The following is a 16,039-nucleotide window of genomic DNA, read 5'->3' as shown; positions in this document are numbered from 1 at the left end:
TCATTTCTGCTTAAGCAATCATCCTAGCCAAAAGTTTGTTAAATGGCAATCTGAGGTGATCCAAAAGTAACCATGAATTTGAAAGAAAAATGAGACAAAAATGAAAGGAACTAATTTCTTAACATATGTAGAGTTCACTTCTTGTGAAGCCTTCTTAGTTTAGTTACAGACATATCTTACATCTTATGAAATCCTTTTTTTTTTTTCCTAACCCTTGTAGTCGGCCTGTCTCTGTTGGAGGGATATCTGGATTGCAATCCTTGTCCTTGCCTGCAGGTGTCTTATTACCCCTTGTGGATTGGTGGGGCCACATGTGCGTGTCCATCTCCTCCGGTGGATTTCAGTAGCTATACCAAAATTTTCAAACCCCTTGTGATAAGGGAATATTATGATTTGCTATTCTATCTGCAAGATTGATCACCAGTGATCTACAAACCCTTTAATCATGGTTAATAACTGTCTTTTAAAAAATTTCACTACCAAGCTGAGACATAACTTGTTGCAGAGCATGACTTGTCATCTTTGTCTCAGGCCTCTCTAAGCCATGTTTACTTACTAAACCATTGTTCCATCTTAAAAGAAAATTGAATTATGCGCCAGCTCTAGAGCCTGCATTTACAATCAAATGAATGACTGACAGGTATGTTGCTGCACTGTTAACCTTACACAAAGCCCTCTCCAGCCAAATGAGAACAGCAGCAGAGATGGGAGCTCACTGCAGTGGGATGACCTTTGAAACTGAACAGAGACCATCTGAATGAGTAATGTGGAACCTGTAGCCTTGCTCGTGGAGTATCTTAGCTAAGGCAGGGCATTATTTGCTCTTTTCTGCTTGTGGCTAGCGATGACACATTTGATATTGGTTGCCTGTTTGTAACAGTACTTTCAGCACTCCTTGGATGACCATGCTATTTCTTGTGCTTATTGTCTTCAGGGTTTGGCCAGAGTGGTAGGGAGGGCCAGGGACAAGAGGATTGGCAGGGAGGGAAGAAAGAGAGTGCTTTCTGTATGGCCTCTAACATCAACATGTTTTGTTCCTTGCCTGTGAGGAATATTCTGAGTGTCCAGACAGTGTAATTAACTTCCAAAGTTACTGGAGGGAACATTCCACATGTTTTTAATAATGACCCTTAGAAACTTACTGTGACCTTTTTTTGGTATCATTTGGGGCCTGGCAGTCTAACTTTTGATTAGACTGCAGAAGGGATGAGTTTTATATTAGAAAAATTGATGTGGCTTGCAGAGAAGCTGTGTGCAATCCTCAGTAAAGAAAAGGTTTCTTTTTTGAATGCTGTGTTTAACAAGCAAATATATCTCCTCCACTTTTCTAACAAGGGGAATATTGCTGTTGAGCTGAAAGTCTGAGATATTTTCTGGAATACAGAGTATTTCTCTATGCTTTTATTGCAGATTTCTTTGTATTTATCTTAAAGGAAGCCACTAGGTGATGGGACAAAACCGTGATTTGCAAGATCTTTTAGCTTTACAAGATCCTAGTCTGTATTCCCTATGTGTGAAAATCCACTAGCTGGCACTACAAGGGCAGAATCTTAATGCACTTCTTTGGGTTTCTTCTGTAGAGCGTTGGTTTGATGTGGCCTCTGCCTTTTTACTAGCTAATCAAGGTCCCACAGGGACTGAAGATGGGTAAGTAGCTATTCCACTTATCTTGTACATGTCCATATACAAAGATACATGGTTACTTACCACGGAGATGGACAGGAAATAACAGTGAGGGGGAAGATCTTTACCTCATTAGTAACATTACATTTCCTATAGTGCATATTTTTCGTATATTAAAAGTTAATAAGATGGTGTTAGCTTACAAGACTTAAAAAGAGATGTGATCATAGCAAATGTGTCTAGAGGTTCGGAAAATACTGCTAAGATATTTTAAAGCATATCCATAACTCTTTCCTTCGTACTCTTTCTATGTCAAATCATAGTATTTTTTTGTTCCTTGTTTAAAGTCTTAAGGGCTGCAGCTACCATAAGAAAATTAATGTTTCATATTATATTAGTTATTACAGTTGCACTTCGAGGCCCCAGTCTTGACTGGGGCTTTGGGATAGTAGGTGCAGCGAACCAGACTTAGCAGGATAACTCCTCTCAAAAGACATTGAAATGTGTCTGGACAAGACTCACAGAAGTCCTGATGCATCCCTTTTATAGATATAGAATTGATAGATTAAATTATGCACCAAGTTTGTAACTAAGATACAACAGAAGTGAATAAAAACTTTTTTGGGGAAGGCTCTGTTTATCACTTCTAGGTATTGTGTATGTTTGGCAGTGGGCACATTGTCAACCAAAGCTAAGTTTAACATGCACATGAAAGATACTTTGTTGGCATCTTTTCCTTGCCATTATGTCAAAATTACTGTAGCTCAGCTGCCATGGCTTCAAATTGCTTCTCCCATATATGAACAAAGTACTGCTTGTAAGAACAGATAAGAACCAAGAATATATTTGGCACTATATAAATAATATTTCCATCCTTTTATAAATAACTCTTTTGCATTCTTCTCTCAAGTTTACACACATACCTGGATGGGATTCTGTTTAACATATATATTTTCTCAATTGTTTAGAGAAAATATATAGAGGGGAGAACTTTTCAATTAACCGCACATACTCTGAGAGTTATAAAGGTCAGGGACTCCTTGGGAAGCTTTAAAACTCCTGTGAAACACATCCATGTATTTATGCATCTGAAAAAATGAAGCAAAAAACTAGAATAGCAATGATGTTGAGAAAGAGGATCCCTCAGAGAGTGAAAATAGAAGGAAAAACCCGATAATGAAAGTAAGAGGTATTGTCTCAAGTCTATCCCTGTGTGGTAGACTCACAGCCTTAAGTAAAACCTCACCTGCGCTGCAGTCTTCCTCTGCGCCGAAAGTAATTTTTTGGGAAGTTTTTGAGGAAAATCCAGCAAGGTGCAATAGCCTTTGTGTTATATTCAGAGTCTGATCAGCTGATGCTGTTTATTTTTGTTAGCTCTTAGCATTAACCACACTACTTGAAACTAGCTGGACTGTGCTCCTTGCATGGCATCTAGCTGTCCAGTAAGCAGCTGTAATTGCTGTGAGGGTGGAGAAGATGACAATATTCTCCTAACTGTCTCTTAAAACATTGAATAGAGACTAAGTTATATTTCTAGTTATGTGGGTGATTTTAAATAGTTGGGCATAGAGGTAAAAAAGCAAATTTCTGTAAAACAGCAGACAGATTAAATGCTCTGATCAGATTTCTGGTGAGATTTAAGATATTTATTGTAACCTGTAGAGATGCTACCTTCACTGTTTTGTGATAGATCTAGAAACTTTTGATTATACTGCAATGTTTTAATACTGAGCAGACAATAGCATTAAATTGATTTACTGAAAAATGCTTTCTTACACTGTACCCATCAAGTATACAAGGACTGTCATTTAACCTTTTCTTCGTAGTGTTGACATTGTATCTTGCCTTATTTTTACACAGTTCAATGGAAGTTAGGCTTGCAGCAGAATGCAGACTCTTTCTGTGTGTCAGTTTTGAAACATTTTCTCTAGGCTAAGCAGTTTGAGTCCTGAGATATGAGCTCAGTACCAGAGTAGTTTTACACAAACACTTCATTCAGTTACTTTCCTTTTTTTTTTTTTTTTTTTTTTTTTCTTTCTTTATGATGACTGTATTTGGGCTACATAAAAGTGCAGAAGTAGTTGGAATGTTTATTTTACCACCAAGTTTGTATGATAATATTTGCTATAAACCACTTTTTTTCTTAAGGTTCCAAGAGAGTACCATTGATTAGATGCATATTTTCTGCCTTATACAACACATCACACCCAGCTGCACAGCTTTTCTCAGGTAAGTGAACCATTATATATTCCCTTTTCTCTTCCCTTCCCGATCTCCCTTAATTAATAAGGAAACCCAGACATCTATCTGCATGAGGCTTGTTTTAAAGTCAGTGCATAGGCCCATGGAAAATACATATCTAGTTACTAGTATTTATCCATTGGGGCCAGACAGCATAGATAGCTTTAATACTGAATTTGAAATAGGATTTTCTTACTACACTGGAAAAAAAAAAAATTCCTCAGACTCAAAGATAAATCAAAAGAGAGTGGCACCCTGGTGTACCAGACAGCCCATTGGCAGCCCAGTCACATGAGAGCCTCAGAGGTCACTACCTCAGTATCAGCAGAGCTATTTGTAGAGCTCACATTGCGGCTAAATCAGAATACTTAATAATCTGGCACCCAAATTTCACATGTTGCCAGCCTCAGTCCTTAGGTGAGCCTTCCTTTCACTGCTTTGGAAGCTACCCCTTTGAGTTGTAAAACATGGATACACGTTCCTATGTTTTGACAACTCCAAAAAAATTAATTTAAAACCAACATTAGGAGACTGTTCTAACTGTGTTGATGTATGGGTAGGTGAATTTTATTGCAAAAAAGTATGCTGTCCTCACAGCAGATACTCTGAAATGAGGAGAAGGGATTAACTGTAGCGAAATCTTTATTAGTTATGTGCTCTTTCTTCCAGTCTATGATACAACTAGGGCCATAACAGAATTTTCCTCAGAGGCCAACATTTTTAGATCAGTAACTGTTTTTGAGTAAAGTATCTGCTTTGCATGAATTCGGTTCCCTTTTTTTTAAGGATGCTTTGATTTCTTGTGGGGGAATAGAAATGTAGGTCAGACACTTGAACCCATTCCCACACACATCCTCCCTTTTCTACCCATCCATAAATTTGGATTTTGAAAAGTCACAATGGGGTTTTCTGAAATTTCTGAATTTGTGTCTCATGTCCCTGTTCTAACATAAAAAATCTCCCTAGCCAGTCCGTATCTCCCAGAAGTCTCTGAAGCCAAAAAGGCTACGGTGATGGCCTGTCCTCACTGCTAAAGGAGACTGTGGTGCATTGCAGGAGATGTAGTTCAACAGGAAGGTTCAATCTATACAGGACATCAGGAGCCAAGAAATTCTTGAATACAGCTCCCACGGCTAAGCAGGGCTCTGAGCACCTCACTTAATCTACAGTGTGACCACTCCCCATCTGTAAATTGACATATACTTCCTTGTTTCACAAAGGCTTCAAGAGGATAAAAATCTGTGAAAGTTATGAGATTCTCAGATACTGTGATAAGTCCCAGGATAAACAAATGTTGAATGCAAAACAGCAGCTTACATGGTACATATTCAAGGGCATGTGGAATGAATTAGAAAGATGAAGAGAGGGAGAAGAATGAGAATGGGAAGAAGCAGAAGGGAGGAAGGATAGACAGTAACAGTGCAAGTCAGGCAGCATGACTGGAAGCTATAAGAGAATTATGCAGAGCACTAGCACACTTTGAATTCATGTTGGCAAAGAACCTCGTAAGTGTATCTAAAGCAAACTGAGCCAATGGCTTACTAAACTGGCTTTTTTGCAAAATTCTAATGTTGACATTTTCTTGAAGTGGCTTAGGGTAACTCCCAAAGAATGGACCTTACTGTGTGCATTTAGAGCACGAGTGGATATATTAAACTTAAGCTTTATTTAATATCTCATAGTAGCCTTTTTTTTGGAGTGAGGGCAATATAAGCAGCTTAAAAAATTAATTTTCTGTACTGTGCTCTATTTTCTTTGCTAGCAGTGTGAGGGAAAAGAGCAAGTCTGGATATGTACATATACACATGTGCAAATAAACAGGGAATAAGGCCGTACATTCTTCCTTAGCTGCCCTTTCCTATCCTTTTTTTGGGTGAGAGTGCATATTATGAAACTGTGTACTGCACACTGGGAACAGATTAATGGATTATTTTTCTGACAATGGAATATAAAAGATTAAATGTTCACTCATTAAAAAACAAGTCTCTTTAGAACTTCAGTTAAGCAATGCGGATAGATTAGGTAGAGAAACTGCTGCTGTCTTTCAAAGAATTGAAGAGCATGGTCAGTAGGGAAGAGGAAAAGCTATATGGCATTGCAAAAAAGAGGTGGCAAAATTCAGAGGGGAAAATGTAGGGTGCATGTATAGAAAGCTCTTAAGACAGTGATGTCAGGTAGGTGGCTTTATCTTCCTACTGGAATAGATCGAAAGCCTGCTATTGGGATGAAAAGTATATGTCCTTTTTGTTCTGGAACATATTGGATGTGATGCATCCCTGTGCAAAAGGAGATCACTCCCAGCTAAGCTTTCCAAAAAGGATTTAAGCCATGTACAGTAATTTATATGGGCTTTCTGCACTAGAAGTTGTCAAAATTGCCACTGGTCATACCAATGACAAGGCTCCACTTGACTGCAGTGAAACAACAGCGACTGCAAATTAGATGTACTGATGTTGTGAAACATCTTTCAGCAGCAAGGGACAAAATGGCTTAATGTTAAATAATTTCTCATGATTTGCTGAGCAATGTCTCAACTTGGAGTCACTCTAAGGTATCTCATGCTCATACCATTTAAAGGAAACTGGCTGCCTTAGAAGCAGATGAATAGTTTTGTATTTTTCACTCTTTGCAGTGATAAACTTTCTATGAAAACAATGGATATTAAGAAATTAACTGGCTTAGCGACTTCTCTGTGTCCACTTTGCATTTACATGCATTGTAGGCATCTTCCTCCCCACAAAACCCAAAATCTCATTGATATTTATAATCTTCAGAAGCAAATTTTAAAATGCTATTTAGATGCTGTTTGAAATCCTATTAGGCGCCTCATCTGCATTTACGTGTCTAGATCCATTTAAAATCTAACGCTAGAAGCCTATGTGACACTTAAAGTAGAACTTCAAAAATGTTGTCGTTTTTATAGTCTGATCTGCTTGAAATGAATCATAGTTTAAAATTCTATAAGCAGAATCATTAAGAAAAAACCAAACTGCAACTGAAAATAGTGACAAAAGGGGCAGGTAAGACTTTGTTTTATACTTAGAAAATTCTCTCTGCCAGTCACCAAGCAAGGCAGATTTTGGGAGGGAAGGTTCTAAGTCCACTGAAATTAATCGAAGTACTCTTTTTGATTTCAGTGAGTTTCACATCACACCCTTCAATAATGTATACTCTGACAGCCTTACACACTCTTTACTGCGTTTTATTTGAATGAATGTGAAAACTAACACAAGTGTCAAGAGAAAACAGCCAAAAATTAAACAGGTGATACAGAGCTGCTGAACAACTGATAAAGGATGTCGTGAAATACCCAGAGGAGTTTGGGAGGAAAAATGCAGATATTATTTGAATAAACATGTTTAAAATAATGAAATGTATCAAAGGTACACACGAGATGTCCAGAATGCCAGCGTAGAGTCTTGATCATGGATAAATTCCAAACCACAATATTCTGAAATCTGTCATTAAAATCCTTCAATACAGAAATGTATAGGTTTTAAATGGTGTGATGTGTTTTCTCGCTACATGAAGGAAATACAAGAAGGGGTATACCTTCCTATAGGCTTTAAGTAGGTTTTAGTTTAAAAAGAAGATTGGTATACAGAATTAAGTTAACCTCGTGACTTATTTTCCCCACATCTGTTTTGCATAGTGGTTTTAATTTTAGGATTTCCCCACTGACTCCGGCCCCCTGCTTTCCTCCTGAAGCAGGCAGTGGAAGATCACTGCCATCTACAGATTGGAGATAGTATCACTAATATCAGAGTCAAAGGTTGGAACAGTTTCTTTCATATCGGAACATTTTTCTCTCTTTGCCTTGAACACGTCTTCTCAACCCCTCCTCCCCCTTTAAAAAAAACCCCAAACTCACTCAACACACACTATTGTCTCTGTGGCTTCCTGGTCATAATCACCCTCATCAAAGAGAAGCACAGTACTCTAAGAATATTAGAAACCCTGTAATGTTTGTAATGTTTTCAGTCAAAGTTGAAGGGGAGAAAAAAAAAGGCAGGATTCACGAATGTGCTTTCCATTACCTAGTATATATGTCAAAATTTAGTATACATGTCAAAATTATAAATGGTGTCTTACAGATTTCTCAGAGAGCAGCTGAGAAAAATAACAAACTCTGTGGACGTTTGTATACATGGATTGAGTAAGCCTGTACCTGCTTTCCATGTATCAGTGCCTGGGTCATATTTGCAAGATGACCTCTCAAGACAAACAAGTATGGCACTGTAGGAAGAGCAGAGATACAGTTTAAGCTCAATTTAATCCCCATCTTTTATTTTCTTCCTCCAAAGAGGGGAGTAAAATAAAAAAAACTGATAAAGCTTCATGCTATTTTTATTTATTGCAGAAGAACCACACATTTGCAGCATATTGAAACCCATTACATTTAACATAACTTTAAAAAGGCAAAATAAAAAAATTCATAATTTCCTTCCTGTATCTTCAATATTCAGATAGAAAGGTTTTAATTGTAAGGAAAACTTTTATCAAACAAGTCAGACATCAGTTATTAATATACAATACCTGTTATTATTTTTTAATCTCTTCCAATGTATGCTGTTTCACTGAATTCTTGAAATTAGTACATATCTGACAATATTAGAAAATATTAAAGTAACAGATTAGGCAAATGAAAAGTGGTCCCGTGACTACGTTAAGGTTAAGTGATCTGTCAGCTTGCATACAATTTCTACTGTGTTGTACCTGACATGGTAAATAAATTGATAGCCAGAACCAAAAAGAACCTAAGAATAGATGACTGATTTCCCACTGATCTATCTAAGTGTAGGATTTGGGTCACTGAAATTATTTTTAACTATGACTTGAGAATTTAAGTTTGCAGGAGATCATGCAGCTGGGTTAGCTAGGTAAAAATAATAAGGGATAGGTTAAATGCAGTAGCATTACAGCAATCTCTAACTGCAGGGGATTTCAGCTACTGTCTGCCCAAATACTCTTCATGCACTGGAGAAATGCTTCTTACTTGCTTCCCCAGGTGAAAGAAATTCCCTGGCTTGTTTCCCCTACTGTCTGTATAGCATCCTAACAGCCAGAGTAGAATTTTGCTTTAATTTGGGAGTCCATTACACCATGATAATATGATTGCTTCAAGGAACATGTTCTGGTACGTACAACATGCTTTTACCTGAACTAGCAACACCAAACAACTGTAAGTCTATTGCTGGAGAAGTTCAAGCAATAAAAGCAACAGCTAATCTGGCCTGATCATAGGGAAGGAGAGGTCTCTGGCTCTGAAAACGTTTACCATCATTGTTTTGCCGGACCAGTTTCCCCTTTAAAATCCTGTGCCCACTGAATTGCAGAATATATGTCTGGCTTCCTTAAATTCAAACCCCGGTTCACCAGCTTTCAGAAAATAGGGGCTGGAAGTTTGGGCCCCACTGAAGTCAGCGGCAAAAGCCCTGTCAGCTTCAGTAAGGTCAGAATCTCATTCATGATATTGATTCAGCTGCTACTTTTAAATAACAACAGTTTTCAGGTTGTTTCTACAGAAAGTCAATGTCAGGTGTGTTTATTATTTTAAGCTACACAATTTCTTTGGAAAAGTAAATATCTGAGTACCTTTACATTATGACGAACAAGGAAGTCTGTCAGGAGGCATGCCTGTATTTCACACATTTTTAACATATATTTAATTGAAATGGTTATCTGGTAACTACGGAATGAAAGCCGTGCTTTTTTCCCTATCCCTCTCAAAGGGTCTTTCCGTACACAGCCAGAAGGTGGCATTCATGGCTAAGAGTTAGAGGAATTTGTATATGCTATTTCTTCTTGGCATCTGAGGGAGGGGAGAAAAAGGTTTCTTAGTATAGTGGCAGTTACTCAATTAAGCATGATGCTTAAGCTAAGGCAATAAAGTTGATTTATGTATTCTTTGTTTTACAAGAAGTGTCAGAGTTATCCAGTAGAGTAGACATTAATCTTCATGACAAGACAGCAGGGACCTGGCAAGTTGTATTCATCTTCCTGTGAAGTATTTGATAGTAAAAGTCCTTGTCTTCAGTTACATCATTTTGTTTCTCCAAATAAGCCAGTTTTCAATAATTTTTTGACCACTATAATACCCACTGTTATCAGAACCGTAAGGAAATTCAAGGAAAAAAAATACTGAATTTTATCCACTCAGTGAATCTTAATCAGATTTTTCAAAGTCTGATCATTCCCATTTGTGATCCAGTTGGTCTATGGAGTATTGCCATATTTAACATCTGTGTCACATCATGCCTTTCCTGTTGCCTCATTGATCAACAGACAACATGTGATGATTCCCAGATGTTCAAACATGGCAGATCCCAAAAGACCTATTAAATTGCACTGAAAGCAAAACAACATCCATGCTGTAAAAGTTTTGTGAAAATCAGGTATGTCTGAATATTCACAAACTTGCTACAAGATACTTACTGATATTCAAATTGCTTTTAAACATCAGTCAAATTCTTTGAAATGCCCACATTGTGTATTATATAAGGACACTGTGTCACAGAGTTGATACGACTTTCTCTCCTGCAATGTGAAGCAAGTTACAATAGAATGAGGCATATTTTTATACACAGAGAAAATAACCCACTGGGTTTTTTACTTTAGTTTTTACTATTTGTCTCATTTTATTACATACAGTCTGTGTTCTTTCAGATTTTTACTCAGATTTCTTGCGGATTTTATGTTTTTTCCCTGATAAAGCTGAGTAAATTATTATCAAAGAAGCTTGTGTGTTGCATTCTCTAAGCAAGGCAAAGCAGCAAATGTTATTCTTCAGTATGTCCTTTTTCTACTGAAAAGAATCGTTATAATGACCAATTAAGAACTTAACTCTGTTCTAAAAATGAAAAGCAGTTACATAGAATTCTAGATTGGATTTCAAACAGCAAATGTGATCAAGTTGATGCCAGAGTGCTACAACATTCTGCTTTGAAACAGTCCTTGCTCTTTATGATACAGTACTTTTAACATGAAGATGAATATCCTTTACACCTTCCTGAAGCTAGCATTACTCTTCTAGCGACATTTCAATTTCAGATTTTGTGCTGGCATTGTCAACAATGAGAATGTCATCATTTTCTGAGGAACACAGGCAGCTGTGTGCAGAAAATTAGTAGCTCTATTTTGTCACCTGTGATAGCAGCACAGAACTCAGGTGCAATTTTTAAAAATAATTCCTGCACATCACCATATTGACTCTCTTTAAGCTACAGTTTACTTTGCTTTACTCTTTAATAAGAAGGAACATAGCTACTTTAGAAAGGCCAGCAAAAAGAGGAATGTTCCTTATGTGGTTATTTCTGATACACCAATATTTTTTTTTCTCTTAAACTAAATATATTTTTTAAATAGATTGATTTTTCTTCCCCAGAAAAGTGGTTAAGAAATTTCAGTTCATAAACAGCTATATATTTCTTTTTGGTATTTTCCAATAAAAAAGGGTCTTTTTCCTTATCTTTAGTGAAAAAAATTGTGGGCCCATTTCCCAACCTAGTCTTTTCTCATGGATTTGTTACCTTGCTGTACCTCCATGAAGAAGCTCCGCTTGGCAACAACCTGCCCCAGTTCCCCCTTGCTGGCTGGGCTCCTGGTTAAACTACCTCTCCCACAGCGCAATATGTTACTCCCCGGACCAAACCCACGCAGAGCGGCCCACCGTGGCACTCCCATGGCCACAGCTGCATTAGGGGGGTGTAGTCCCTTGAGGGAAAGCTGCCTGAAAGGGCGGCTCAAGCAGGCAAACCAGGTGCTTGTGTGAAGTCGTGCTGCTGTACTGAAAACGACGAGCTTTGAAGCTGAAAAGAAGTTTTTTCTGATTTGGTCAGAAAACGGAAATATTTCCTTTTAGGACAGATAGACCTACCCAAAGGGAAATATCTTACAGGTTTTTTCAATGGTTTATCAAGTTAGAAAACTCAAGCATGGAGGAACTAAAAATGCTCTGGGTATTCAGGATTAGCACTAACTAATACTCTGATATTTCCAGATTTTTCTCCACTGTGGACTAATATTGGACATTCACATCCTAATATAGATGTGTAACTCATTTTTGTTGAACAGTCTAGAGTTGTCTGTGAGCACTGAGTGCCTAGTTATACATTAATAGTAAAAAAGCTGTTCTGCTGCTACCAGAAACAACATAGGCACCTCAAAGTTCCAAGACCTCCAAGCAGGAGCTGTTCAGGTGTCCATCCACAGAGTATAATTTGCAAGATTAGGATTGCAAAATTTTTACAAGCTGCAGTGTGACAGAGCTGTATACACAAAAAGCTATGTTGTTGAGTTTCAAAACTGGAGTACCTACTTACAGTATACACCTATGTAACTTTAAAAAAATCTATATTTAGATTTTGAATTAATCTGAAATGTTTGTATGTCTTTTAAAAAGAAACACGTAATTAGAACCATATCTATTAATTCATGGCATAACACCTAACAAGCTTTGGTTTTGTTGTTGACACTTGCAGAACAGCAGAGATTAAGGAAAGTGAGGACAGAACGTATCTGCAGGCTCATGGAGAAGCATGTGGAATATAAACACAGGAAAGAGACGAGAAGAGAAGCAAAGATCTGGATAATGGTAAAGCAACAGATACGGAAAGTCAGCTTGAGAAGAACAATCACATATGCCAAAAATAATTCACTACCTACATTTAGTTATAAGATCTGGGGAGCAAACACAAGCATCCTAAACAAATGAAGTAGGTTAGCCAGAGTGTCTACTGGCCCCAGGGTCACATATTCCTGCTCTAACTGCCAGCAGCATCCATGTGGAACGGGGAGCTTTCCAAGTTCCGGCCAGTGCTGGCTGTGTAGAGAAGACTGTCTGTTCTTTTCCCTTTCTTATGAAATGTATACTGCAATGCAAAGCCATGTCAGAAATACCCGAGCGAGCTGTCTGCACACAAAGTGCTATGAGATGCAGAATTGCTTGTTTATGTTCTAGAAGCAAAACCGTAGTGTTAGCCTGCTCCTGTACAGGAACATATTTTCGTATCACCAGCTTTTTTTGTTTGATTTTAAATAATTGTTTCATTTGAGTATATAGAAAGGGTGCTAAAACAGGCTCATGAGATGAGATGTCCTTACTGTCTTGGGCATTTTTTGCAGAAGGATTCTCTTCTGACTTTGTTATTGGTGTAGTTTGCTGTTGGCATTATTTTCCCAGTGTCAGCTCCCAGGTTTGTCCTGCAACATCAAACCTGGGAGCTGACACCAGGAAAATAATGAAATGGATGAAATTTGGGACCAATTTCATCCAGTGTTGTAGTCCTTTGGATTTCACTCTGGGACACTATGTTATACATTACTTCATTTACTTGGGTCAATACTCAAGTATCAGTGTCAATTCAGTTTGGCATTCCCCTCTTTTTTTCCTAGAACTGTCGAACCAGATAAACTCCCACCTTTCTGGACGAGCACACAACCTTGTATCTGAGCCTGCTTTATTTTTAAAGCTTTCTACAAGTTTCCTCTGGTACAATGGGCATTGGCCACCTGTTCTTTCAAATGGCATAATTTTCCTAGAGGATCACCTTTTCAGGATGCCTATTTTCTAAGGACTAGTTTTCAAACATATTCTTTTCCTGTGACCAGAAAGACACAGCCTATGACCACGTTTTTGATAACTAACATGAAAAACTAACCAGGTAATCTGCACTGTTGTTAAATACATAGAGTCCTTACGGACCGTTAGGGGCGATCACATCTGTGCCCAAGAGTCTTGCTCACTTTTGTTTGTCTCACTCTTCACACCTTCCCTCCTATTCAACATAGTCCAGGTTCAAGCTGAAAGCCACAAAAGCCTGTAGAAATGTAAGGGTTTGGGGTTGGTTTGTTTGTTTTGGTTTTTTTTTTTTTTTTTTTTTTTTGCGTTTGCTCTCCGTCCCCATTACCAGTATTTTGAGGATGAAGTTTGGGAAATCTGAATTCTTCAACATGAATTCATGTGTAGCTTCCATTTATCTTTCTGTTATGAATCCAGAATTTGGGGTTGCTAATCTCTAATTCAACTATAGATGAAAACCTCCCTTATGGGTCTCTCATGGGTTTCTTTCAAAGACTTCGAATTTGGTTAGCAATAACTTGGTTATTCAACAGCCTGGCTTCCCCTGTAGTTATTATTGTCCTGGATCAGGTGAGCTCATTCAAAGTCTCCTTCTCATGCCGCGTGTAGAAATTTATTGCAAGGTAAGCTGATGCACAGTAACTTGTTTTGAATAGTTAAGGCTTAAGGAATAAATAAGTGTTTTACTTTCATAGCCAGCATGGCCCAGAATCAAATCCAATAGAATTTCACCACAAACTCATCTTTCCTCCCCTTTTTAATTTTTTATTTTGTGGCAGTTAACTACTAAAGACCTAGATCACATTTCACCAACAGTTCTCATTATTTTTAAGAGACATTCAAGCAAATACGGATGTAGTTGGCTTAAAATTCCAAGTAATTTCAACTGTTAAGATGCCTCTGGACCATTTTGTAAATATTTCTAGTTTTCATTCTGCTGAAAACTTAATATTTCATATGGCTGCTATTGCAATTTCAGCTCTTATAGGAAAGGTGATTTGTTCATTGAAAACCAGATGCCTATAAGGTTGTTTGCCACATATTCAGATTAAATTTCTGCTGACTGTGTTTTTTACATAGTACTAGCCACACTGAAATCTAAGTGAATTATTCATTTATCCAAGTATCTATCTTGTTTCAATTTCACAAGACCGATTTTCAAGCCCAGTTCTCCCATATAAATAGCCAGTGCATATTTTCTAGTCATTGCCTTGATTTGAGCATAGTTAGGAGTTCTCAGTTTGTACAAATTTCACTGTCCTTTTTAGCACATCTGATTCAATAACATGTTGGAGCCATCATCTGTTGTTCTCAGGCACTTTGAGATTTCCTGAGTAGTGGGACTGTATTTGTTGTTTAAATATCCAGACACGTAGAACTTTTGCCCTTGAGGCCCCCCTCCTTCCCAGACTCTGAAGCATTTTTCACTATGCCAATGTAGTACTATGCCCTGGCCTCTCTTCTGCTTGTAACAGTTCTTTTTAATAAAAGCTTTTTTTCCATCACGTCAGCATTTATCTGAACCATAGTTTTAGTGCTATTTCTGATTTCCCTCATTTTACAGACTGAATTAGTAACTTTTTTGGTAAAACTTCAGGAATATCATCCAGCAAATCACATCCCCTTTTTCCCATGAGGTACAACTATTTCTGTGATTATAAAGCTCTTAGATATTGCTTAGCCAGCATATGTTACTGGCTACAAGCTGTAACTTTTGCTTAGATCTGAACTGAATACCAGTCTCTTTTTCAGGGTGTCTCTGCCAAATCATTAACACCTGGCCCATTCAAGTTGGCTCACTAATCAGGTTTTCACTTTGTATCATTGAGCAATTAGGCTATGGAGTTGAATTTTCACAGGGCATCTCAGTTGCAAATCCTTCTATCACTTCAGCAGAGACAACATGGCTGCTAGCCTTGGGTTACAAACAGGACAAAGAAAAAAGTTGTAGACATACAGCCTTACTCAAGTTCTTTATCTAACTCAATTTTACAGCTAACAGCCACAGTGACCCCATAATCCACTGATGCCCCTCCACAGTGAATTATTTCAAACTCCTTCCTTCTTTGCGTCTGGTCCACTCTTTCTTAAAGCTGAAGATAAGCCAAAGTGGCCTTCTCTCCCTAATGCGATGGTACTGTAAGGTGTCGCTTTAATACCTTTTACAGAACTCCAGTTTCTTGGTTTAGGCTTTATTTACTCTATAAACACATCACTAATTTAAGCCATACCCAACCTGGCCTGGACAGTTAACATCTTGCTGCCTGTTTCAATTAGGAGGAGAAATTGATGCTGAGATCAGGTGCCTGTGGTGTAATCCTGTTTACTTGTAAAGAGGTTGAAACTGCTCTTTCCCTAGCCGCAGGTGGCAGCAGATAGCATGGTGATCGCAGACCTCTTTCAAACATTACTCAGTCCAAAAACCTAGAAGGACTTGACCTTTCAGTTTGTCTTCCAGATCCAATGTTGACTGGTGCTATTCTCTGCTTTCTCTTTCGTCTCTTCTGCCTTTCCTGTACAGAAAGTCCTTTGTCAAATAATAGCCAGTAAGAGTTCCTTAACTCATTAGTATGTCTCTCTTTTTATATAATTGTT

Source organism: Leptosomus discolor, chromosome 11 (genome assembly GCF_034619465.1).
Source record: "Leptosomus discolor isolate bLepDis1 chromosome 11, bLepDis1.hap2, whole genome shotgun sequence".
Lineage (NCBI taxonomy): Eukaryota > Metazoa > Chordata > Aves > Leptosomiformes > Leptosomidae > Leptosomus > Leptosomus discolor.
This window is presented reverse-complemented; position numbering follows the sequence as displayed.